Source organism: Leuciscus leuciscus, assembly GCF_965113295.1.
Source record: "Leuciscus leuciscus genome assembly, chromosome: 16".
Taxonomy (NCBI): Eukaryota; Metazoa; Chordata; class Actinopteri; order Cypriniformes; family Leuciscidae; genus Leuciscus; species Leuciscus leuciscus.
The window spans coordinates 7,709,845-7,734,785 of record NC_138740.1 but is presented as its reverse complement, the minus strand read 5'-3'; the positions used below and the strand labels follow the sequence as shown (position 1 = coordinate 7,734,785).

The window sequence follows — 24,941 nt, the reverse complement described above, 5'->3', positions numbered from 1 at the left end:
GATGATTGACTTTGTGGTCGTTTCATCCAACCTCCGGCCGTATGTCTTGGACACTCGGGTGAAGAGAGGGGCGGAGCTGTCAACTGACCACCACCTGGTGGTGAGCTGGATCCGATGGCAGGGGAGGAAGCTGGACAGACCCGGCAGACCCAAACGTACTGTGAGGGTCTGTTGGGAATGTCAGAGAGATCTTCAATTTCCACCTCCGGCGGAGCTTCGACCGGATCCCGAGGGAGTCTGGAGATATTGAGTCCGAGTGGACCATGTTCTCCACCTCCATTGTCGACGCAGCCGCTCGGAGCTGTGGTCATAAGGTCTCCGGTGCCTCCCGAGGCAGCAATCCCCGAACCCGGTGGTGGACACCGGAAGTAAGGGATGCCGACAAGCTGAAGAAGGAGTCCTATCGGGCCTGGTTGGCTTGTGGGACTCCTGAGGCAGCTGACGGGTATCGGCAGGACAAGCGACCTTCAGCCCGGCTGGTTGTTGAGGCAAAAAATCAGGCCTGGGAGGAGTTCAGTGAGGCCATGGAGAAGGACTACCGGTTGGCCTCGAAGAGATTCTGGCAAACCATCCGGCGCCTCAGGAGAGGGAAGCAGTGCCCTATCAACACCGTTTACAGTGGAGGGGGGCAGCTGTTGACCTCAACTGGGGATGTCGTCGGACGGTGGAAGGAATACTTCGAGGATCTCCTCAATCCCACCGACACGTCTTCCATTGAGGAAGCAGAGGCCGAGGGCTCAGAGGTGGACTCGTCGGTCACCCAAGCTTAAGTCACCAAGGTAAATCAAGAAGCTCCTCGTGGCAAGACACCGGGGGTGGATGAGATCCGCCCTGAGTACCTCAAGTCTCTGGATGTTGTGGAGCTGTCTTGGCTGACACGCCTCTGCAAAATCGCGTGGCGGTTAGGGACAGAACCTTTGGGCTGGCAGACCGGGGTGGTGGTCCCTCTTTTAAAGAAGGGGGACCGGAGGGTGTGTTCCAACTACAGGGGGATCACACTTCTCAGCCTCCCCGGGAAGGTCTATGCCAGGGTACTGGAGAGGAGAATTCGGCCGATAGTATAACCTCGGATTCAGGAGGAACAGTGCGGTTTTCGTCCCGGTCGTGGAACACTGGACCAGCTCTATACCCTCTCCAGGGTGCTGGAGGTTTCATGGGAGTTTGCCCAACCAATCCACATGTGCTTTGTGGATTTGGAGAAGGCATTTGTCTGTGTCCCTCGCGGTGTCCTGTGGAGGGTGCTCTGGGAGTATGGGGTCCGGGGCCCTTTGCTAAGGGCTGTCCGGTCCCTCTACCACCAGAGCAGGAGCTTGGTTCGCATTGCCGGCAGTAAGTCAGACTTGTTCCCGGTGCATGTTGGAATCCGGCAGGGCTGCCCTCTGTCACCCATTTCTAGGTGCAGCCAGGGGCCAGAGGGTGTCAGGTTTGGGGACCACACGATTTCGTCTCTGCTTTTTGCGGATGATGTTGTCGTGTTGGCCCCATCAGACCAGGACCTTCAGCATACTGGGACTGTTTGCAGCCGAGTGTGAAGCGGCTGGGATGAGAATCAGCACCTTCAAATCCGAGGCAATGGTTCTCAGTCGGAAAAGGGTGGCTTTCCCACTTCAGGTTGTTGGAGAGTTCCGGTCTCAAGTGGAGGAGTTCAAGTATCTTGGGGTCTTGTTCACGAGTGAGGGAAGGATGGAACGGGAGACTGACAGACAGATGGTGCAGCTTCTGCAGTAAAACGGTCGATGTACCGGTCTGTCGTGGTAAAGAAAGAGCTCTCTATTTACCGGTCAATCTACATTCCTACTCTCACCTATGGTCATGAGCTGTGGGACATGACCGAAAGGACAAGATCCAGGATACAGGCGGCCGAAATGAGCTTTCTCCGCAGGGTGGCTGGGCGAGCCCTCAGAGATAGAGTGAGGAGCTCAGTCACTCGAGAGGAGCTCAGAGTAAAGCCGCTGCTCCTCCACATCGAGAGGGACCAGCTGAGGAGGCTCGGGCATCTGTTCCGGATGCCCACTGGACACCTTCCCAGGAAGGTGTTCCGAGCGCGTCCCACCGGGAGGAGACCCCGGGGAAGACCTAGGACACGCTGGAGGGATTATGTCTCCCGGCTGGCCTGGGAACGCCTCGGTGTATCCCCCGGGGAAACTGTCATCGCTAGTGGCCCATGCATGCATATCGACTGTCACTAAAAATCAGTGGTAAAACGTGAGGAAATGCTAGATTTTTTTAATAGCTGGCAAAGTTAAAATCTAATGAAATACACGGACACCTTATTTTTGTCCTTTTCAAAAGTAACTGAATGCCCTGCTACATATTAGCCTACTACAGTAATCATAATTGTATTTAAAACATTTAAATGTACATGTATAATTATGTCATTATAAAATAAATATTTGTTTATATACACACTATAAATGCATATATTTGAAAGTAATACATTTTCCGCTTTAAAAAAAACAAAACAAAAAACGCTCCGTACATAGCCTATATCTACGCGTCCCCTAAACCCTCATAATAAAGATGGACAGTGACATAGAAATTTGCACAGACTAAGCATACGTTCCATACAATTGAGGTATTATCCGAAATATCTACATTTTAATAACGAGTGATTATTTAACAAAAGGCATAACGGTCAGGGTTACGTTTTAGACACACACACACACACACACACACACACACACACACACACACACACACACACACACACACACACACACACACACACACACACACACACACACACACACACACACACACATCTCTGAAGCGATAGAAAAGTCCTCGGGACCGCATCACTCGCAAGACGAAACCTGCATTGGTGTACAAGGCCGAAGTCCACCATTCTCCAGTTGAATGGTTGCTACACACACATAGTTTAGATGTGTCCGTGGTTGATGGCCGGAGTCTAGCCCTGGCAGCATCGCGGGGAAAGATGTAGTGGAACTTTTGCACCACGAAAACAAACGCGCGTCCCATCATTGCCTCTCTCCTCTACTACGCGATATCACAGTTTGACATGTCTGTCATTGGAAAGTTCCACGTGGTGTCATGAATAATTAAGAGAAAGTGTCTTCTCATTGGATAAGAAAACTCAGTACATGAATAATTATGAGACACCGATGAGTCATCAAAGTACTATAGTGCTCTGCCACGTCACTGCCTGTGACGTGGACACGATGAAGATTTTAAACCCGGAAGACGAAAATAGCAGAAAAAAACTAAAATTTAACCATTTTCCCCATACTATTAAATCTAGCAGATGCTAACATTGTCTTCAATGGTGCTCAACACACATACCTCTGTTAAAATCTCAGAAAATTTGGTTTAGGGTTTCATGACCCTTTAAATATTTGGAGTGACATGACTATACTGACAACTGTGATCTTTTATAAAGTAAAGAAAAGTCATTGACAATTTAAACTCGATATCTTAAAGAATAAGAATAAGAAATTGAAGAGTAACGGCTGGAAAGTCAGGATAACGCCTCTGCACTGTAGATAGGCTGATGACTGCAGAACGATTCAGACAACCACAGGCCTGCTGATGTAACTTCTGTGAAGACGCAGGACGATACCGATCTAAACCAACGATAATGATTTGTGACTTCCTCTGTATATTCCTCAACAGAAACCATAATTTTTTGTAAATTTGATTTTAAATTTGTGCAGAACAGAGACCAATGAAAATGAGATCAAATTTGGACGAGTCAAATGAATGTAAATTGTACACAGATCTCGTAAACTATAAATGAGTGGTCAGTGCTTGTGCATCGAACCACTTAGCCAGGGTCTTCATGCAGGAGAGAATCAACATTAAAATATGATCTGAACCAGTATAGTTCCACAAGGACCTGAGTTTAGTGTTAGTACTAGTCCCACAATTGTGTGGAAAAATATCATATGCAAGTGTATTTGCCCATGTGACATCACAGACCCCGTAATATCCTAACAAACTGCTTTTGTAGCTCGGTTAAATGCTTTTGTTTTAATGAGGAGGATGTTTTAACAACTTCTAGGGTATTTTAACGGTATAAAGACCTTTTATGTGTCAAAAGGTCAAGGGAAATTTGATTTCTCATGTCATGAGCCCTTTAAAGTACAATAACAATGAAAGGCATTTCCTGCAAATAAAATGATGCTTTCTTTATTACTTTTCTGCAATTTTACCTATGTTGTAGCTTACTCTAACTTTACTGGGTATTGCAGTGATTATTGTTTGTTCTTGTATGAAAAATTGCTTTCTATGTTTCTCTTACATAAAGCGCTTTGTATAATCTCATCTGCTGAACAATTTCTTAGTATTTTCTGAATAAATATACAAAAATGTGTATAGTGTGTAATATAATGTTTTGGACCAAATTTTGTATACATTACACAATTATTTTACATGGCAAGATCACCATAGCAATGGTTATAACATGTTAAGCGATTTAGCATCTTTCTGTGGAGTCCTTGTGATATTAAGCCCACCAGTTAGTGATGATTCAACTACACCATTAGTGCTAAAAGTTGAGTCAGACTTCCTTCAGTCTAGGTCATCGCACACATGGGCTGTTGCTGATTGTTGATTCTTGTTCTCTGCCGAACCACATCAAAACCAAACCTACACACTCTGACAAACCGCTACTTGAAATTACCCTTCAGAAAACCCCTGATAGCAAAACCTACTTACTGGTCTAGAGCTTTATAGTAGATGTCCAGGTCCTTATTGGCCAACTCTGTTGTTCTCATGACAATCATTTTGTCTCTGTAGAGATCCTCAGCCCGGCTATATTGATCCTCATTGAGCTCTTTACGAAAACGGAGGATCTCGTCCTCGTAGCCTTTCTGCCGACCGACAGCCACACTGCGGTTCTTTTTCAGGTCATCCAACTTTCGCTCGACTTCTCGCCGCTCACTTGACAACAGAAGATACACTCTTTAAGATACACACTCATTTGAACTCTCACCCTTTGTGAACATTTAAAGCGGCGCTATGCAGTTTTGGCAATTCCTTCGTTGTTTTCTCGCCAGTTTCTCTATGGAGCTCCCCCTACAGCTTCGGAATAGATATTTGACAACACTGTCGTCAAAACTCATTGGTGACTCTCCCCCTCCCATCTTCTAACCCTGGTCATGTACATTTGTTTTCAAAGAAGCCGGCGAACGCATGGAGCCATGTCCACTGAGGTCTGTATGATACACAGAAGGCCAGCATATAAATGTTTAGATAGTGTATGTGTGCAGTGCCGTAAAGCAATTCATTACACGCGAGACCTGATATCACACGATACTTCCTAACGCTGAGGTCAGGCCCGCCGGCCCAAAGTTGCAAGGGTGATTTTTTCCGCTCACAGGCGCTAGGGGGGTGCGAGAAGACCACCATTCAACCCGAAAAAAGTCATATAACCATTCCAATGACTCCGAAGCCGTTCAGTTATGGTAAATTAAGCTAAAAAAAAACTGCATAGTTCCCCTTTAAACAAACTAGGTTTCATTAAAGTAGCAAGGAGTAAAATCTATGAGTTGGTGAGAGAGATTAATTTAGAGTTATGGTAACCAAAGAACATACTCAGCATATAAAGTCTTCTGAGCTTCAGAAAGTGTCAAACATCATCAGGACTTCCTAACTGGCACTTGGTAGTTGTATATAAGAGGTATAAGTTATCTCATACTTGCGCAACTGCACGACTTGCATGTTTCCCATCTCCTTAAGCAAAGCCTCAAGTTTTCTAGACACCCCTTTCAGCTCCTCCGCACGCTTCCGTAAGGTCAAGTTATCTTGTAGGCAGCGTTCTTGAACCTGTTAAAAATCACAAAATCATATATCATTAAAAATGGAAATGAATAGCTATATTGTATAATTAAATTATACTGTAACGCTAAATGCCTATAATTAATGGCTAAAATTGTGAAAAAATCTATTTCATAGAGACATCAATAGCAGTTTTGGTATCGGTGATATTGGCCTTCTTTCATTAAACAAATATTTAAAATATAGGCTACTGTCTTTATGTTGTTTCTGCATTGATTTGGAGAATATGAAATTATTACAAATAAAAAATATATTAAAAAAAATGAACGTTAGGTACGATTAATCCAGTAAATGAACGCACTTATACAGTACTGTACAAAAGTCTTAGGCACTTTAGTATTTTCACCCCCCCAAAATTTATTTAAGCCAGTTATTTCGATCTTTTGCTGTAGTATGTCAGTAGGAAATATCCATTTACATTTCTAAAGATTCCTTTTGCCATTAATTGTAATAATCCAGTGATATTTTTAAATGCACAAGGAGTCTGACAACAGCCGGTGCTCCACACGGAGATCTGATCTCACCATCATCAAGTACATCTGTGATTACATGAATGCAACTTTAAATTACTTCTGCAGTCTCAAAATTATCCAACCACCCGAGTAGCCCTAACCCTAACCCTAACCCTAACCCTAACCCCTTGAGTGACCGCAAAAGACCTGCAGCAAGACTTGGTGGCAACAGACACTGAGGTTTCAGCTTGCACAGTAAGGTACGTACTAAACGCATGCGGTTTTCATGCCAGAACTTCAAGACGTACACCACTACTAACCCAAAAGCACAAGAAAAGTCAGCTCCAATTTGCTCAAAATCATATAAATAAGCCACAGAGGTTCTTATTCTGTGGCTGAAAAACTTTTCGGCCCTGTGGATCAGCGGTATGTTTGGAGGAACAAGAATGAAGCATTTGCTAAAAAAAATAAAAATAAAAAACTCTGCCAACAGTTAAGCATGGTGGGACTCTGTGATGCTCTGCGGCTGCTTTGCATCCTCTAACACTGGAAGCCTGCAGTGTGTGGAAGGAGAGATGGATTCATTAAAGTATCAGGAAATCCTAGTGAGGAAGCTAAAGCTTGGGCGTCATTGGACCTTCCTTGGTGGGATTTGAAGACGACGGTTGCAGCACGCAAACCCAAGAATATTACTGAAAAATATTCTAATATTCAGAATTAATGAATATTACTGGGGTAATATTGCTCATGAGGAATGGGCTAAGATTCCTCAGAATCGCTGCCAGAAGCTGCTGTCTGGGTAAACATCTTGTTTGCAGCAGATCAAACAGCATAAGGATGTTCTACTAAGTAATAAAGATGCTTGCCATTAAAGGGTTGAATAATTTTAGAACTGCAGAAGTCATTAAAAAGTGGCATTTTCAGTTGAATTTGGGGAAACCACTTGAAAGATTTGTTGTGTTGAGCTATTTAAATTACCTTTGTTTGATTTGTTCATTGCAAACAGCTGAAAGTCTGTAAATGTTGCCAATAAATCTGATTTGCAATGGGGGTTGAATAATTTAGATTACAACTGTATATATAGGCCTATGCAACAACAAAAGCAAAAACAAATAAAGCTTTGCTTGACCTTCTGAGTGTCAATATCTTGTCGGATGTTGCCCATGTCTTTATTGGTCTTCTCTCGCTGTTTTTCAGCCTCGTGTAGTTGTTTGTCAACCTCTTGTAGCTCAGTTTCTTTTTGCTAAATAAGAAAAAGTAAAAAAAGAAAATAAATGAGAAAACATACTTGCATTTATTAGGAAACGAGAGCTAAGAGATGCACATTATTTTGTCGTACCTCTTTGTAGCTGTCTTTGCCCTCTTCAATGTACTTGGTGGTCTCTCTTTCAAGGAGGGTCAAGTTTTTAACTTTTTCCTTGAGTGAATTTATCTAAAAGAAAGTATAAAGTTTTAGTCAACTCTGATGATAAGCAATGACTTTGGCTTGCATTAAAGTAAAAATCCACAACCTTTCATGTAATTAATAATTTGTATGTAATACATTGTGGGGAATAATTTCACAGTAAACATAAATAAGTCACATAAAACCTAAAACACAAATGCAAAAACAAATTAACCAACACCTTTTCTTGCCCTTCTTCCCGTTTCTGCATCCTGCGCTTTCAACAATGTCCTGTTTCTCCAGCTGGAGCTTCTCCAGAGTTTCAGCTAGAGGAGACATCTGCTCCTTTGCATCCTAATAAACACAAATCATGACACACCAGTAAAAATATGATTACATTATCGTTCAAAAGTCTGGGGTCTGTAAGATTTTATGTTTTTGAAAGAATTATCTTATGCTCACCACAGCTGCATTTACTTGATAAAAATACAGTAAAAAAAAACTGTTGTGAAAACTGTTTTTCTATTTAAATATATATTTAAAATGTAAGTTACTCCTGAGATGGCAAAGCTGAATTTTCAGCAGCCATTATACTATTATACTAAAATGTATATTACTGTCATTTTTTATCAGTTTGATGCAATCTTACTGAATAAATACATAAGTAATCTATAGATGTTCCCTTTTATGGGTTCATATAACGCTGAGTCAGGAGCTGAAGCTATGGGAACAGTAAACCACAGCACTACACTACGAGATAACTGCTGGTTTATCAGTCTGTGATTGCAAAAACACAAAACACTGACAAACATGAATAAATAACACCCCGCTCAAGCAAAAAGCAAAAAAAACCAACAACAACAACAACAACAAAACTGGGAACCTGGGGTCAGGTTAATATCAAGATTATAAACTGTTATAGAAGTGTCCAGAGGTGAAGATAACCCACACGCCTCATAAGCTTTACAAATAGCATTTCTCACCCAATGCAACATCAGCTACTCAGACCTACACCATTATGGTCTTGATGGTCAACTTAAACCTTTAACTCTCTGGGGTCGATAAACGAACCGGTGCATTCTGTAACTGTTGGATTTTTTCCACATAGCAGCGAAATCGACTTAAAATACTCTTAACTGGGAAACACCTATGCAATCTTTTACATTATCCCAAGACTCAAAGGGTGGAATAGAAAAGGGCAACACTGCAACCTAGGAACGAAATTAAGCTGATGCAGCCTTGGGTATATATATTCTAAGTAACCTAGGTCATAACAAGACCTTTGCCAGGCCTGTAAATCTCTGATTCTCTCAAGAGAGGACAGAGCCAATAACAACACTGTCTTAAGTGTCAGACTCTTCTCTAAAGCTGATTCCATTGGCTCAAATGGAGAATCTTTTAACCCTTTCAAAAAGATAAATCCAATGAGGGAAATTGTACAGAGCAGAAATGTCTTGGCTGCCTCACACCTTGATAAAGCAGAAAACCAGAGAGTCAATCCACAGACAGCGAATCAGATCCAACTGTCAGTCTCTGCACCACGATGCAATAAGACAACACTTGAAGGCACATATGTGCCTCGTAGAGGGTAATCCTCCCCTTTCTGAAGGTTTAGTCTCAACTCAAGCCCCCGCAAATCAGAACCAAATTAAAATACTTAAATGAGGGCCAATTGAGAAAAAACAAAACAAAACTGGTAAAATCCAACCTGAGGAAATTCCTGTGCCTCTGGGACAATTTTAAAACAAAAATACTCATCCTTCAGATAGATCGTAACAAACCAATCTTCGGTTTGAATCTGAGGAACAAGTGTACCTTCAACCACCTACATCTCAGACACAGTTTTACAGATAGTGGTGAACTCAGAAGCATCTGAGATTGTGATTGATATACCCTGATGGAGATCCTAGAAGAAGGGCAAAGGCCTGCAGGGCAGATATGGTTTAGGTGGCCTAGAATCGGTCTGATTCTCCAAACCGAAATATATTGCACCACGAGCTAACAGATCTGCACACAAATCATCATGTGCAAACTCATCCGGAGAGGCTTTCAGCATGCAATTTAGAGAGCGATAGGGAAAGCATGACAGAAATTCATGGGCTCACTCTCCATAGCCTCCACTCTCCCCTAACTCAACAATCGGATCCCTAAGCTTTAGGTCATGCAGCACTTCAGCAATAGCAGGACTAGTTATAGAGGGATGTCCAATCATTGTTTCCTCAGAGAAAAAAACTAAGCACTTTCATTTTAAAATTCTTGCAGTGCTGACAAGTCATTAAAGGCGGCTTGAGCATGATGATAGCCCAAGCACTTATCATGCGAGTCCTCGCTCGTAATAAAAAAGGACACAGAGCCACATACTTACGAAATGCCATTGTGTTCACCCAGAGGATAATAATCTCCGTGATGAAGGCCACCAAACATGATGAATCCATTCAAATCAGAAGAAACACACTACATGGCTCAGATTTCTGAAGAGCAGAAATCTGAGGAGTGATGCCATGATAACATCCTGGTGACACATGCCTTAGTGACCGGTGCAAGCACAATCAGCCAATGAATTGGTGTGATTCTATACAGGTTTCAGACAATCTTCATACCTGGAGGGTGTTTCGATAATGTCAGCTAATGACGCTGCATCGAGTGAACCTATGAAAGGGAACTTTTCTCATTATGAATGAAAGGCACATTAAAGTGGAGAGGCGCTCCTCACTCGAATGTCTCGTTGGAGCGTCTGGATTTCAGTGGAGAACTCCACACACTGCTCCTCCAACTGTTGACGCTTCTGCATGTTGCTGGAGATCAGGAGCTTTTCTCCACGAATCTCGTTTACGCTGCTTTTCAAGGCCTGGATCTGCTCCTGCTGGTCCTGGATCAGTTTCCTTTTCAGCTCGATCTTACTGCAGGCTAAACACGAGGAGCATCACATGGAGACACAGTGATAAACAGGGTCATATACAGTAGGTGTTAGAACTTATTTTACCAGTATTTGGGTATTTGACATAAAATACTTAGTTAACATTTGCTGTGGTGTGACATGCTACATTTAAAATAAATTCCAATAGCATTTTGCTAATACTTCTTTTATATTAACAATGCATGCAGTTTCTTTTATATTACATTACTTTGTTTAGTCAGCCACATATTTTAATTTTATGTGTTTTTATTTTATTTTATTATTATTGTAGGTGCATTTAAACCTCTCCTGTAAATTTAAAGATTATCCCTAACTGAGATTTAAATCAGAGTTTAAAGTAATGGAGCAACAAGATTAAAGTTAATTTATCTTAAATGTAAAATAAAACTAGGATCAAAATGATAGTTTAAATGAGAGCATGCTTATTTTTAAACAAATTTTAAAGTTTGGTGCAACAGAATTACTAGATACACATAAGCGTAATCCCTATTGGTGCAACTCAACCTAAGTAGTGAAAGTGATTAAAAGTATCGAAAAAATACCTTTTCCTATTAGCATCTATCTATCTATCTATCTATCTATCTATCTATCTATCTATCTATCTATCTATCTATCTATCTATCTATCTATCTATCTATCTATCTATCTATCTAGTTGGTCGTTCTGTCTATCTGTTGATACAGTACTCAGGATATACAATTTCCCTTATAAATTTATATAAATATAAAATAAGAATATCAAAGAACAAATGACACATGTTTAAATTAATGTACATGGCCATTCAAAAGATTGGGGTCAGTAAATGAATACTTTTAATTCAGCAAAAGACTATTTAAACAGATTAAAATTGACAGTAAAGATATTTATTATGTAACAAAGGATTTCAAATGCGGTTTTGAAATGCTGTTCTTTTGAACTTTCTATCCATAAAGACTCCTGAAAAAAGTATCATGGTTTCCACAAAAATATTAAGCAGCACAACTGTTTTAAGCAGTACCAAATGAACTGAAGGATCATGTGACACTGAAGACTGGAGTAATGATGCTGAAAATTCAGCCTTGCCATCACTGGAATAAATTACACTACTATTTTTGTATATATTAAAACAGAAAACATCATAAATTGTAATAATTTTCCACATGTTTTTACTGTATTTTTGATCAAATAGATGCAGCCTTGGTGAGCACAAGAGACTTCTTTCAGACCCCAAACTTTTGAACAGGAGTGTACATTCACATGAGATTCACAAAAAGTGTTTTGTATTCTACATAAAGAGCTGAACGTACTGGTGTCCAGGCGGTGTTGGGTCTCTTGTTTCTCCTGGCTGACCTGCGTCATGGTTCGGCTGAGGTCAACTCCCTGAAGCTTGGCTGCATGCTGAGCGATCTTTCTCTCCACATCCTTCAGGTCAAGCTACATATGACAGGAAACATTCTGATTACCCACAGTTCAATAAAAATACTGCGTTGTGCTAATACTAACTTGTGCCACATCAATTACTGTTGCGTCCAAGTTTATACTCTATTTCAAGTGAGAATAATATATCGAAAGCCATTTATGAGAACTATTCATTTATAGCACACCTTTAAGCTAAGCTTTTTTTAGAGCTATAGAACACTATAGTCTCTAGACTCTGTCCCGGACACCAAAATTGTAATGATTCATAACAATTTGTTTTTAGATTTCTATGGAGATAAAGGTTAAGATCGTGATTTTTTCAGGAGTAGTACAGCACACCATGAGAGTATATTAGCACAGTTTGTTTGCTTTTGGGATCCAAAGGAGCATTTGGACCTGGAAACTGTAATGTATGACATCAGACTTAAAGGTGCACTTATGCAGGATTTTCGGGGAAAAAATTGTGTATAGACTAATACAAAAATAATGCCTCTCAATCACGGTTTATGGTCCACTAGAAGTGTGCAGCGGTGTTTGTGTCTACAAATACACTACTGCCTATATTTTCATATTTTCTTCCTGAATTCCTGTGGAATGTGTAGCCCCAGCCAATAATGATGCGTGGCACAGGTGAGTCTGAAGCTTGGTTAAGTTGTCCGGTAAGTTGCTATTGCCTTGTTGACAGCTATCTGTAATCCGTCAGAATACTAGGCATTATAATTATGTTTTTATGATGACACGTAATTATTGTTTATTAGTGAGCTAGACTGATGATGGCTAAACTCGCTCGCAAATTACAAGCAGTCATCTAATTATTTGCGGATGATTGACACAATATTTGATTTTTTTTTTTTTATAACAAAACAGCTTATCGCTCATGTTCCCGCTGGTGTTCTCTTGAGTCGTTCGGCTGCGTGTGCAACTGATAGACAGGGAGAAGGCTTGTGCCTCTGGCGGTTTTCAGCCTGTGAGGAGGGGCCAAGTTTAAATGTTGTGTTTACAAACAGTAACTGAAAATCCTGCATTGTGCACCTTTACAACCGGATAACAACTTTTGCTCTATTCTTCATAAAGCTACTATATGACTTCAGAAAACTTGAGATTTAGTACATAATAAACTTTCAGTATTGTGTATTTTTAATAAGAATCCCAAATACTGCAGTTTTCTGAATGTTCTATGTGATAAATAAATAAGTCTTTAAGTAAATGTTGTGTTGTTCTGATGTGCTGCATGTTACTGGATTTTATTTTCTGCGTTTGGACTGGCTGGAGATGAGCTTAGACCTGATAGCGATCCATGAGGGAGACGTCCTGCAGACAGGCCTTGGCGGTGTCCTCCTCAGACATCAGTGTGCACAGCAGCGTCTCCTGCTCCTCAGTGTCTCCTTTCAGCTTCTCAATGTCTCGATTCACACGCTGGAGTTTATTTCTGAGCTCTGGCAGCTCTTTCTCCTGGAGCTCCACTATGGACTGCCTGTCAAGACAAAAAATATTCATCAATATCAATATAAGGGGTGGATGGAAGGAGGGGTAAACTGGTGGATGGATGGAGGATGGGGAATGAAGGGGTAAAAAGGAGGAAGTATGGATGGAGGAATGAAGGGGTAAGTAAGTGGATGGATGGATGGATGAATGGATGGGGGAATGAAGGGGTAAACAGGAGGAAGGATGGATGAGGGATGGAGAAATGAAGGGGTAAACAGGTAAAGAGAGGGGGGAATGAAGGGGTAAACAGGAGGAACGATGGATGAGGGATGGAGAAATGAAGTGGTAAACAGGTGGACAGAGATTGCTGCTGTCATTGCAATGCAACCATGCACTGCGCTCTCCACAACAACAAAGAAGTTTTAGTTGCTAATGGATTTCCACCTCCGAAAAACGCTTGCTGTAGCTCTGCTACAAGATTTATTTATGGAGAAGAGAAAAACACCTGTAGTGTTTGGGTGCACCCCCCATCCTTCATGCTAACAGAGATTTTAATGTTGTTACGGAAAGGGTGAAGTTGATTGGTTGGTTCTTGTCACGTGACCTGCGGTGCGTTTGCGGCATTCTGAAAAGTAGATATTTTTTCATCTCGCTGTGCCTGGAAAAAATAAGCGCATCGCTTTAATTATGAGCGTGCTTGCCGCGCGCCTACATTTGAACAAACTTGAGCGTGCAAAAGACGCGATATGTGAACGGCCCATCGGCGAGCTACCTCAATCAAGCCACGAGCTACTGGTAGTACACGAGCAACGTGTTGGAGACCCCTGCTCTAGAGCTCTGCTTTGTAGACTACGACTCAATATTTTTTTGCTACTTTGTAACTTTCTGCGGCCAGCATTTCTGGAAATGAACAAGGGTAAAACCTTTTTTAGACCTGACTAAATTACATTTAAGACCTCGGATGAAAATCTGGCCCTTTTTAAGACGTTTTAAGGCCTTAAATTTAAAGGTCAGAATTTTTTACTTTTTAAGACCCCGCAGGAACCCTGGATAAACAGGTGGATGGTGGATGGATAGATGGAAGGATGGGGAATGAAGGGGTAAACAGGTGGATGATGGATGGATAGATGGAAGGATGGGGAATGAAGGGGTAAACAGGTGGATGATGGATGGATAGATGCAAGGATGGGCAATGAAGGGGTAAACAGGTGGATGGATGGATGGATGGATGGATGGATAGATAGATGGAAGGATGGGGAATGAAGGGGTTAACAGGTGGACATATGGATGGGGAATGAATTGGTAAATAGGTGGATGGATGGATAGATGGATAGATGGAATGAAGGGGTAAATAGGCGGACAGATGGATGGGGAATGAAGGGGTAAACATGAGGAAGGATGGTTGAATGGAAGGATGGGGGAATGAGGGGGTAAACAGGAAGAATGATGGATGGAAGGATGGAGGAATGAAGGGGTAAATAGGCGGACAGATGGATGGGGAATGAAGGGGTAAACATGAGGAAGGATGGATGGATGGAAGGATGGGGGAATGAAGGGGTAAATAGGCGGACAGATGGATGGGGAATGAAGGGGTAAACAGGAGGAAGGATGGTTGAATGGAAGGATGGGGGAATGAGGGGGTAAACAGGAAGAATGATGGATGGAAGGATGGAGGAATGAAGGGGTAAACAGGTGGATGATGAATGGATAGATGGAAGGATGGGGAATGAAGGGGCAAACAGGTGGATGGATGGATGATAGATAGATAGGGGAATGAAGGGGTAAACAGGTGGAAGGATGCAGGAATGAAGGGGTAAACAGGTGGATGATGGATGGATGCATGGATAGGTGAAGTAAAAGATGGATGTATAGACATGAAGTAAAGGATGGATAGTTAAAGTGATAAACAGATTGAGGAATAGACAGATAGATAGATAAAGTGATAACTGAATGGCCAGAAAAGTGTTATTGCCTGATGGGCTTCAGTGCCATCATTTCATCACGCCTGCGCTCTTTCCTCTTCAGGTCCTGCTCGGTGTTCTTCAGTTTGTCTGGGACGTGCCGCAGCTTGGACTGCATGTCATTAATGACGTCCTGGAGCTCGGCCTCTGAGGGGAACACACGCTGACACACGGGACAGCAGGGCTCGCCCTCCTCCGTCAGCTGACTGATGAACATGGCTGCCAAGAGAAGACAAAAAGATAATGAGAATCAGTGCTGGGGGGAACTCATTACAAGCAACTTGAGATATGTAATCAGATTACTTTTTCAAGTAACTTGTAAAGTAAAGTTTGAATTTTCCAAAAAATACCTCAGTTACTTTTTAAAATAAGTAACGCAAATTACTTTGTTTTCCCATTTATTGACTGACAGCTCTCCTGTCCCCATGTTGAGAGAATCATGAGTAAGTGGAGAGGCGTTGTGTGAGTGTGTTTGTGTGCTGTGTGAACATGATGCTTATTGCAGTTCTAGACTAAAAGTGAGCGTGCATTTACTCATCTCACTTGCACAAAAAAAGATTCAATATTTCTCAAAATGAATAAAATCAGTGAAATGCAGAATCAAAATACTATGCAAACCTTCAAAAACTAAATATGTTAAATAAAACATACATTTTTATGCATTTAATCTCACTTTATTGACCAATGTACTTGTTTCTGACCTTTGATAATGTAGAGAAACAAGTAGAGAAACTTGTGCATGCTTTCATCACCAGCAGGGTGGATTATTGTAATGGACTCCTCACTGGCCTTCCCAAAAAGACCATAAGACGGTGTCAGCTCATACAGAACACTGCTGCCAGGATTCTGAGCAGAACCAGGAAATATGAACATATCACACCAGTCCTCAGGTCTTTACACTGGCTCCCAGTTACATTTAGGATTGATTTTAAAGTATTATTACTGGTATATAAATCATTCAATGGCCTAGGTCCTCAATACATTGCAGATATGCTCACTGAATATAAACCCAACAGATCACTCAGACCATTAGGATCATATCAGCTAGAAATACCAAGGGTTCACTCAAAGCATGGTGAGTCCGCTTTTAGCTATTATGCTGGAACCAGCTCCCAGAAGAGATCAGATGTGCTCCTACAGTGGTCACATTCAAATCCAGACTCAAAACACTTCTGTTTAGCTATGCATTTACTGAATGAGCACTGTGCCACTGTTCGTCCGACTGTTTGTACTGTACTGTATTTTATTTTTCTGTATATATAACTGTTTTAATTATTCTTATTTACATTTATTTACATTTATGCATTTGGCAGACGCTTTTATCCAAAGCGACTTACAGTGCACTTATTACAGGGAGCAACGTGGAGTAAAGTGTCTTGCTCAAGGACACACTGGTGGTGACTGCTGGGATCGAACCAGCAACCTTCGATTTACCAGTTCAGTGGTTTAACCCACTAGACCACCATCTCCACATTTATTTGTATTATTTTTATTTCTTCTATGTAAAGCACTTTGAATTGCCATTGTGTATGAAATGTGCTATATAAATAAACTTGCCTTGCCTGCCTTGCCTTGCCTTGATGATTCAGTTAAACCATAAGCAAAAATGACTATAGATTTTTTTTGTTTTATTGGTTAAAGTAAGTGTTAAACTTTTAAGTTTTAAGTTTTATTGGTTAAAGTGTTAAACCTGCATCCTATTCTTCCGTTATCCAGAAATGGCAGCAGAGCTGATAGGTTTGTTTGAGCTGCGCCCTCTACTGTACAGCCATGAATTTCCTTCAGCCTGAGGCTTATTATTTCACTTTTGGTGTGAAAGGGTCTTTACATTTGCCCAAAAATATAACTTTTTTGTTATAAAAAAAACAAGCCCAGCCCAGGTGCAAAAAAAGTTACGCAAAATTAACATAACTCATTACTTTAAAAAAAAAGTAACTAAGTAGCACAATTAGTTACTTTTTAAGGGAGTAACGCAATATTGTTATGCATTAATTTTCAAAGTAACTTTCCCCAACACTTCCGATAATCACATTCAAAACACGGAAGACTGAGAAAACCAGGAATGTTCTGAATTCACACACATACTGGGTTGTGTAACTGCTGTGGACTTCATAAACTCAGCTGTGTGGGTCCCAGCTTGATATCTTATCAGACTTCATATCAACAGTCATTGCTCTACTTGGCATAAAGAAAGTCTATATCCTGTTTACCAATAAACAGTAATTTACCGTCAAGCAGGCCCACACAGAATCTGCATCTGAAAAGCTTCAAAGACTTCAGCAGAATTCAAAGGCCATCATACACAAAACGCGTCCCTCGACCCTAACGGGCTCATGTATGATTTGTCCATTATATTAGCATTTTCTACCAAATGTATATGATTTTTGGCATTATTCTGAAGATTTGCCGACAAAATGAGCACAGTATGTAGATTTAGTGATGATCTGAAATGTTTTGTGAGAGCATACCTCTCTCTTTAGAGGACTTCTCCAGCTCATCCTCCAGTTTACTCAGGTCTGACTGGAAGTCCTGACTGCCGCACACGTTGAAAAGTCTCTCTTCATAGTTGACCAGCTGCTCTTCCTTATGTTTGATTTCTGCCATGATGTGAGTCTTCTTCTGTTCTCCAGATGCAAGCTCCTTACTATGAAAAATAAAAATGAAAAGTCTTGTCTAGTAATGCTAGTTAATTTATCTGAAGGCTGTAAAGGATGTATTAACATTTATTGGGAATTATTTCAGCACTGTTAAAGTTAGAGTAAGTTGGAGGATAATTACATTTTATTGTGTAAATATAGCATTTGGAAAATTGTACATTCTCCGATATTATTTTGCACATAAACATGTATTTTATTGATGTGTGTGAACTTACGAACAGTTTATGTACACTACTACAAGTGCAAGTCATATCTGCCATATTTGCTAGACAGCCCTATTTTAGACATGTCTGTGTAAGCTAAACGTCACCATTTGAAAACTACACTGCATGTTCCACTGACCTGAAGATGACCTGTTCCTCAGGAACCCAGAAATCGAAACCAAATAAGTATAAGATTTAAGTATGTGGGTGGTTGTACAAAGGCCAGTATTTTCTGTTACATCAGTGTCAATGCATGTGTGTATGTCGCTCATCACGTAGACATTTAAATACTGATTAAAACTGCATGAAACATTATAGGCCCTCACACTGAATATCATCATTTATGGCATTCTCTAGCTTATTATAATAAACGTTTGCGGATAAACAAATCAAAGGGCGACAGACTTCATTTTGCTGAGCCGTTCTCTGGTGGAGTTGATCTCTCTGGTTTTGGAGTGGATCCAGTCTGCCAGCTCGCTCTTGCTTGGAAAGTGTCCTAGCAGAGACACCAGCTCTTCATTGTGTCTCGACTTGATCTTCCTCACTTGCTCCTCTTTCTCCATCTGGAATCCGAAGCAGAGATGAACTATTTATTTTCTAGTTGGATAAAGCTGTCTCTTTGCAAGCCTCTGTCTGGCATAAGCACTGATCATAAAACTGCTATATTAGAGTCTATAGATCACACTATCCAGACATTACTGTGCTGTATATTCTGTATACTGCCATAACTGCCTAGAAAGAATGCCTTTTGGCCTAAGTGACGTCCAGTTAATATCTCACAGTTTGCTCTGATTCAGCACATTTTGATAAATGTAATAATGGGAATAATTTGGTTCATCCATATACTGTATATAAAAATCTGCAAACTTCTAAAACATAAATAGTAGCATATATTGTCTTTGCTAAAACACTCTTGCTTTTTAAAAAGAGTATGAAAACATAGCCTAATTTCTGAAGGAACTATTTTATAGATTGCACATGACCTTAATAAATAATTATTTAAAAGCAATCTATTCAATTAAAGAAATTAATCTGAAAAATTATCATAGTAAGAAATGGATGACCAATGTTTGTAAAAGATGATGTGTTTGATTGACCATTCATTTTTAAATTCAGATTTCCAATCATATCTTGCTTTAGGCAGCATGGAATGTTATAAATTATTTTGATGTCCCATCAAACATTTTAAAATAAACCTAGCATTAGTTTTCATTTTAATAGGCATCAATTCAACTTTTTTTGTTGAAACTGAAATTTAACACAATGTACAATTGTAATAGTGTACAAATGTACACTATTGTTATAAATAGTTAATTTTTTGTGATGTAAAAATGACAAACTGAAGTGTTTATAAAAGACTGGAGGATATTAGGCGGTCAGGAAACTGCAGAAAGACTGTACTGACATCTAGTGTTACAGTTATCTACTGCAAACATTGTGCTGGCAAACTCAAACACCTCTAGAACTTAACACATTTTGTAGGATATATTGTGGTATCTCGAGATTATTAGCAGAATTCTGATGTCATCTCTGCACCCCTTTATTGTCCAAAGACATTTGTTTTGTTTGTTTGCTGCATTTGTTTCGGAATTAGGCATAAAGGTGTTATCACAATGGATGGATGAAGCATTTATAAAGCACTTTTCTAATGTACTAATGTACAATACTGTACATACGGTCTCTCCTCAACCACAACTGGAGAGAGTCTGGACTTCGGTTTAACGTCTCATCTGAAGGACGTGCTTTTTTTGACAGTATAGTGTCCCCATCACTATAGTGGGACGTTAGGACCCACACAGTCCACAGGGTGAGCAGCGCCCCCTACTGGCCTCAACCTAGTTTTCCCAGGAGTCTCCCATCCAGGTACTGACAGACTCAACCCTGCTCAGCTTCAGTGGGAAACCAGTCTTGGGCTACAGGTGATATGGCTGCGGGCGAGAATGATGTGTGTGTTCACCTTGGTCTTCTTGAGCATGTCCATCTCTGCATGTGCCCTGGTGTGTGTGTTGAGCAGTTCCATCTCCTGGTCCAGTCTGCGCTGGGCCTGATCCAGTTCAGTTTTCTCCTTCTGTAGATCGATTACTTCTGCCTTCAGACTGTCCACAGTACAGGCCTGCGTGGCATTATCAAGCTCACGCTCCTATAAACACACATACATTAAGAAAAACACATACAAAAGCAATGCAGGGTGTCAATGATGGTAGTTTTGTTGGTTGCGGTGTTAGTATTGTTTTCTTTCTACAATTTATTTTCAGATTTTAGGCCAGATTTATTAAACAGGGCAAATTAGCGTGAGACTGTAATCCTGACTGACATTAAAAATAATGTCGCAAATATCAGTAAATTGAATACCGCAGATCTTAGTAGATTACGTTGTATAATTTATTTAAATACACTTCTCACATAAATTTTACATCTGAAAGGGAAACTCCTACATATGTATGCAATAAGGTCAGCTGCAAAAATGACTGTGTCTGTCTTTTCATCGCTATTTTCTCACTGTGTGTCTTCAGTAAACCTCAAAGTAGTTTTTTACCCCAAAAGAGGGATTGAGCTGGTGCAAGCTGTTAGCTGACATGAACGCGCTATATACATAAATGTTTTCCATAGTCATTTTAGTTAAAGGTTCAGTTGGTGGAAACCAACAGAACATTGACAAATGAAATACGTTTTGTATGCGCAGGTCGCACAAGCGAACTGAATTTGTTTTGCACTAATCAGTTGTTCCATAAGGTGGCAACACTGGCCCGGCTGTTGTTTCACAGTAGAAAACGAAACTAAAAGAGACGGAACAACAACAACATACTGAAGACTGCAACAACAACAAACATACATTGACAAGCGTTTGTGTGAGGGGTGTTATGAGAAAGCCGCAACTTTATTTTAAAAGACATTTTTATCAGTCATAACTTCTGGAGAAAAATAGGGCAAACACTGGACATAGATGAAACTTTCTAGAGTGCATGTGTCGACCGTCTGCATGCTATCAAATGGAGTATATTTTGAAAGGCTACGAGTTCGACTGTACGCATATGCTAGCGCATGCGTTAAAAAAAACTAAGTATACTCTGGGCTTAATGCTTAAAGCAAGTTTAGTGGTGTAGTGCATATCTAACCGCTTTCTGAAGCTCAGTGTCCAGCTCCTGCAGTCTGCTAGAGGAGCCCTCCAGTTTTTGGAGATCACACTTGATGTTCTTCAGTTCCTGTTGTTTCTTGGCCTGTATGTCTCTCTTCAGCTCAACGGTTCTCTCTAGACCGGTCTTCTTATCACGGAGATCATTGATGCTTTGCTGCTTCTGTGCCTCTTTCTCCTGCATATCTTGCTGAAAACAAGAAATTATTATTAAAAATGGCAACATGCTATATACTGATACTAATACTGAACTTTTGAAAATATATGAAGTTTCAGGATATTTATAAATATCTGAATTAATATTATTTAATAATTTTCTGTTAAGCATTGAATAATACAAAAATAATATAATTAAAGTGTTACCCAAACATTACATATGTCTCTATATTGGATAAAACACTTCATAAAGTGTATAAAAATTGGCAATGCAATATATATATATATATATATATATATATACAGTGTATATATATATATATATATATATACTGTATATATATATATACATACATACAAAAGAGCGTGAACTGGGTGGTAAATGAACCTGCAGTTCAATTATCTACCATAGTTTGGTTGAGGGCTTCAGTGTCCTGGTCCAGTCTCTCTTTGACTTGTCTGTGGAAGCTCTGGAGTTGTCTTTCGTTAAGAGGAGTCCGATCATAGCCCTCCAACTCCAGGGAAGACGCTAAACTCTTCACCTGGGTGTCCCTCTTTTTAATGTTTTGTGTGTGTCTATCTGCCTCCAGCTGCAGACGGCCTTCAAATGAACAGAAACAATGACGATGAACAGCTCTGAGAAAGAATAAGCTTTTTTCCTGCTAAAAATGCATTTTGAGCAAAATCACTCGATGTGAAAGTATTAGCCTAGTTATTAGTGCATGTCTACAAGTATAGTGTACTTTAGGACTGGAATAACTAATCTATAAAAGCAAAATTTCTTAAGTGAAGTAACTTTGCAGTAGTAGTTATTTCAATTTAAAAAGAGGATAAATGATGAAGGCCACAAAGTGGGAGAAAAGCAAAAATATATATGTGTTTAACGCCAAAAGCTCGAGACGAGAGCACTTTATATAAGAACTTAAGGACATCACTATTCTTCTATTGACTCTTTTAAATACTACAATCAACGAAACAACCATTTGATCATATATAGAGAACACATTTCCACCACCACCACACAACAATAAATTAATAGCAAAGGAGCAAACGACTACCTTGCTCAACTAGCAAGTCATTTTTGATGCGGTCCATCCTCTTGCACTCTCGGCCGGCCCGTTCTAACTCGCGCTGGCACTCCGTAAGTCTCCGTTCCTTCTCTTTGACAGTCTGCTGGTGGTTCTGATACATGTCCTGCAGCTCATCATCTGAGCCCTGAAACACCTAAAAACACAGCACAACACAGAGTCAAGGCGCCCCAAGGAATGAACACACGGTGTGCTGCAAGGCTCTGTCTTAGGCCCTTCGTTTTTCTTTCCGTACATGCTCTCTTTAGGTGATATGTTTTGAAAACATGGTATTACGTTTCATTGTAATGCTGACAACTCTACATTTCTCCAGACTCAAGACATGTTTAATATTGATGATTGTCTCTCTGTTTTATTACAATTTAAGAAGTAACCTTTGGGGAAAGAAAGAGGGGAGGAATAAATCGAGACATGACTCAGGTTGAACTCAAATCTGTCACTTGGGGACATTTAATTTAATATTCAACAATATTATTGATCTGCCTGCATTGACACCATTATCTGAGAACTGAGGTGAGCTGGATGATGACATCACTGTTTTCACCAGAGCTGCTATATATATATATATATATATATATATATATATATATATATAAATTAACTAAATTACTAACTTTTTTTTTACACCAAAAATGAAACATCACTGAGCTTACTTAAGCTGGACTGTGACGCTGTTTTCTTCTGGAAACAAACTTTGCTGCACTATTTTCCTGTTATCTCTGTAAAGCTGCTTTGATAACAAACTGTATTGTAAAAAGCACTATATAAATAAATGAGACTTGACTTGACTACCAGTGAACCAAAGCATCAACACTAATGTGACTTCAATGGGAGCACTGTTGAGAACAAACACATAGTATAACACTAAGAGTTTATTTGGATCCCCAATAGTCCAGAAGAACCCTTAGGTAAATGAAGAAAATTTTATGGCTTTTAGTAAGAAAACTTAGTGGATGGACCTCTTTTATTTTCAAACAATATAAAACAAATGACAAAGATAAGCAAGCAAACGCAAACCCCTCATTCCAACATCAGATGAAAAACAGCAGCAGTTAAAATACCAAAACCATAAATTACTGAACATCCTGTACATGTTTTCTATGCAAAACACTTCCTCTGCTTTCGCATGATCCTTATCTGGCATTTATGACTAATACTGAGAAGCAGTGAAAGCTTCATAACTGATGACTGATAAAAAAAAATAAAAAAAAAACCTTGGGTTACCTGCTCCATCTTTTCCTCTAGTTCCCGGTTATCATCCTTCATCTGTTGCTTCCTGCTGTCCAGAGCTTTGATGTCATTATCCAACTTCATTATTTTGCTGAGGCTGCTGTCTATGTCATACAGTCGGTTCTGAAAACATGGGGAAAGTGTGTTTAGTGAATATACATCACATGACTGCATTAGTGTATGGGCTAAAATTCAACTGATGTGCAGTCACAAGCACACATTTGGACTATTTTCAGTGGGGCTCATCTATCTTTTGTTTTTAACTCAACTGATCATAATGTGAAGCTTCTGTTTTTGCACTGATGTCAGACTTATCAATAATTTAGAATCAATTTTATATTTTAGTTTGGTATCAAAATAATAAGTATAAGTAAATAACAAGTATAAAAAAAAAAAAAAAAAGTATTAATCTTGATGACCTTTTTATTAATAAATAATTTAAATGACTGGATTATTTAAAAATACACATTATTACATGTTTATGTAAATACATACATGTAAAACATATATTTTTGGGATGAATTTGCTGCCAATGACAACAACGATATGAATAAAATCTTATATCACGATACAAGTAATTTATTTCATGATAACGATATATATCACCATATATATCATTTTGCTTTAAATTAGGTTATGATTACAAAAATGTTGATACCATAGAAATGTCATAATTCCTGTCACAAAAAACGAATACTAGGCTTAAAATGTTTTTTGTTTTTTTAACTCAAGCTCGAAGACATGTAAACAGTCAGCGATAAAATAAGAATACGAAACCAATTTCCAAGATATATGACCAAAAAAATTTATAAATAAAAAATAAAAAATGCAGAAGAATAAATAAATAAGAAATGCTACATAAACTGTATAATCAAATAATAAAAAAAAACACTATAGTCTTCAATGGGGAAGTTAAACATAAATTTCTTCTAATTAAATGTACAAAAGTGATTTAGTCAGGGAGAGATTTTCTCTCTTTTGTAGTTTGATAATCATGAAAGACAGACAGCAGGAATATAAGGCACTTTAAGACCGAATACCCTGACCCAATATACACATGTGTTTTCTTTCTCAGCTGTTTACTTTCACATAAGACATAAATGAATGTTTTGACATACAAGTTTGTGTATTTAACCATTCA

At 39.6% G+C, this 24,941-nt stretch overlaps 1 pseudogene across 1 annotated transcript; it reads right to left on the bottom strand.

Annotated features, from left to right (window-relative positions):
• Positions 1-3,473: 3,473 nt before the first annotated feature.
• LOC309477980 (DNA repair protein RAD50-like) lies at positions 3,474-24,090 on the bottom strand (annotated as a pseudogene). Its single transcript has 16 exons — positions 23,795-24,090; positions 22,541-22,706; positions 21,890-22,083; positions 21,310-21,516; positions 20,151-20,333; positions 18,599-18,756; positions 17,802-17,977; positions 15,345-15,552; positions 13,232-13,421; positions 11,836-11,962; positions 10,346-10,539; positions 7,874-7,986; positions 7,588-7,680; positions 7,378-7,491; positions 5,657-5,784; positions 3,474-4,899 (listed from the first exon to the last, which is right to left on the bottom strand). The product of its transcript is annotated as a DNA repair protein RAD50-like (transcript).
• Positions 24,091-24,941: the final 851 nt, after the last annotated feature.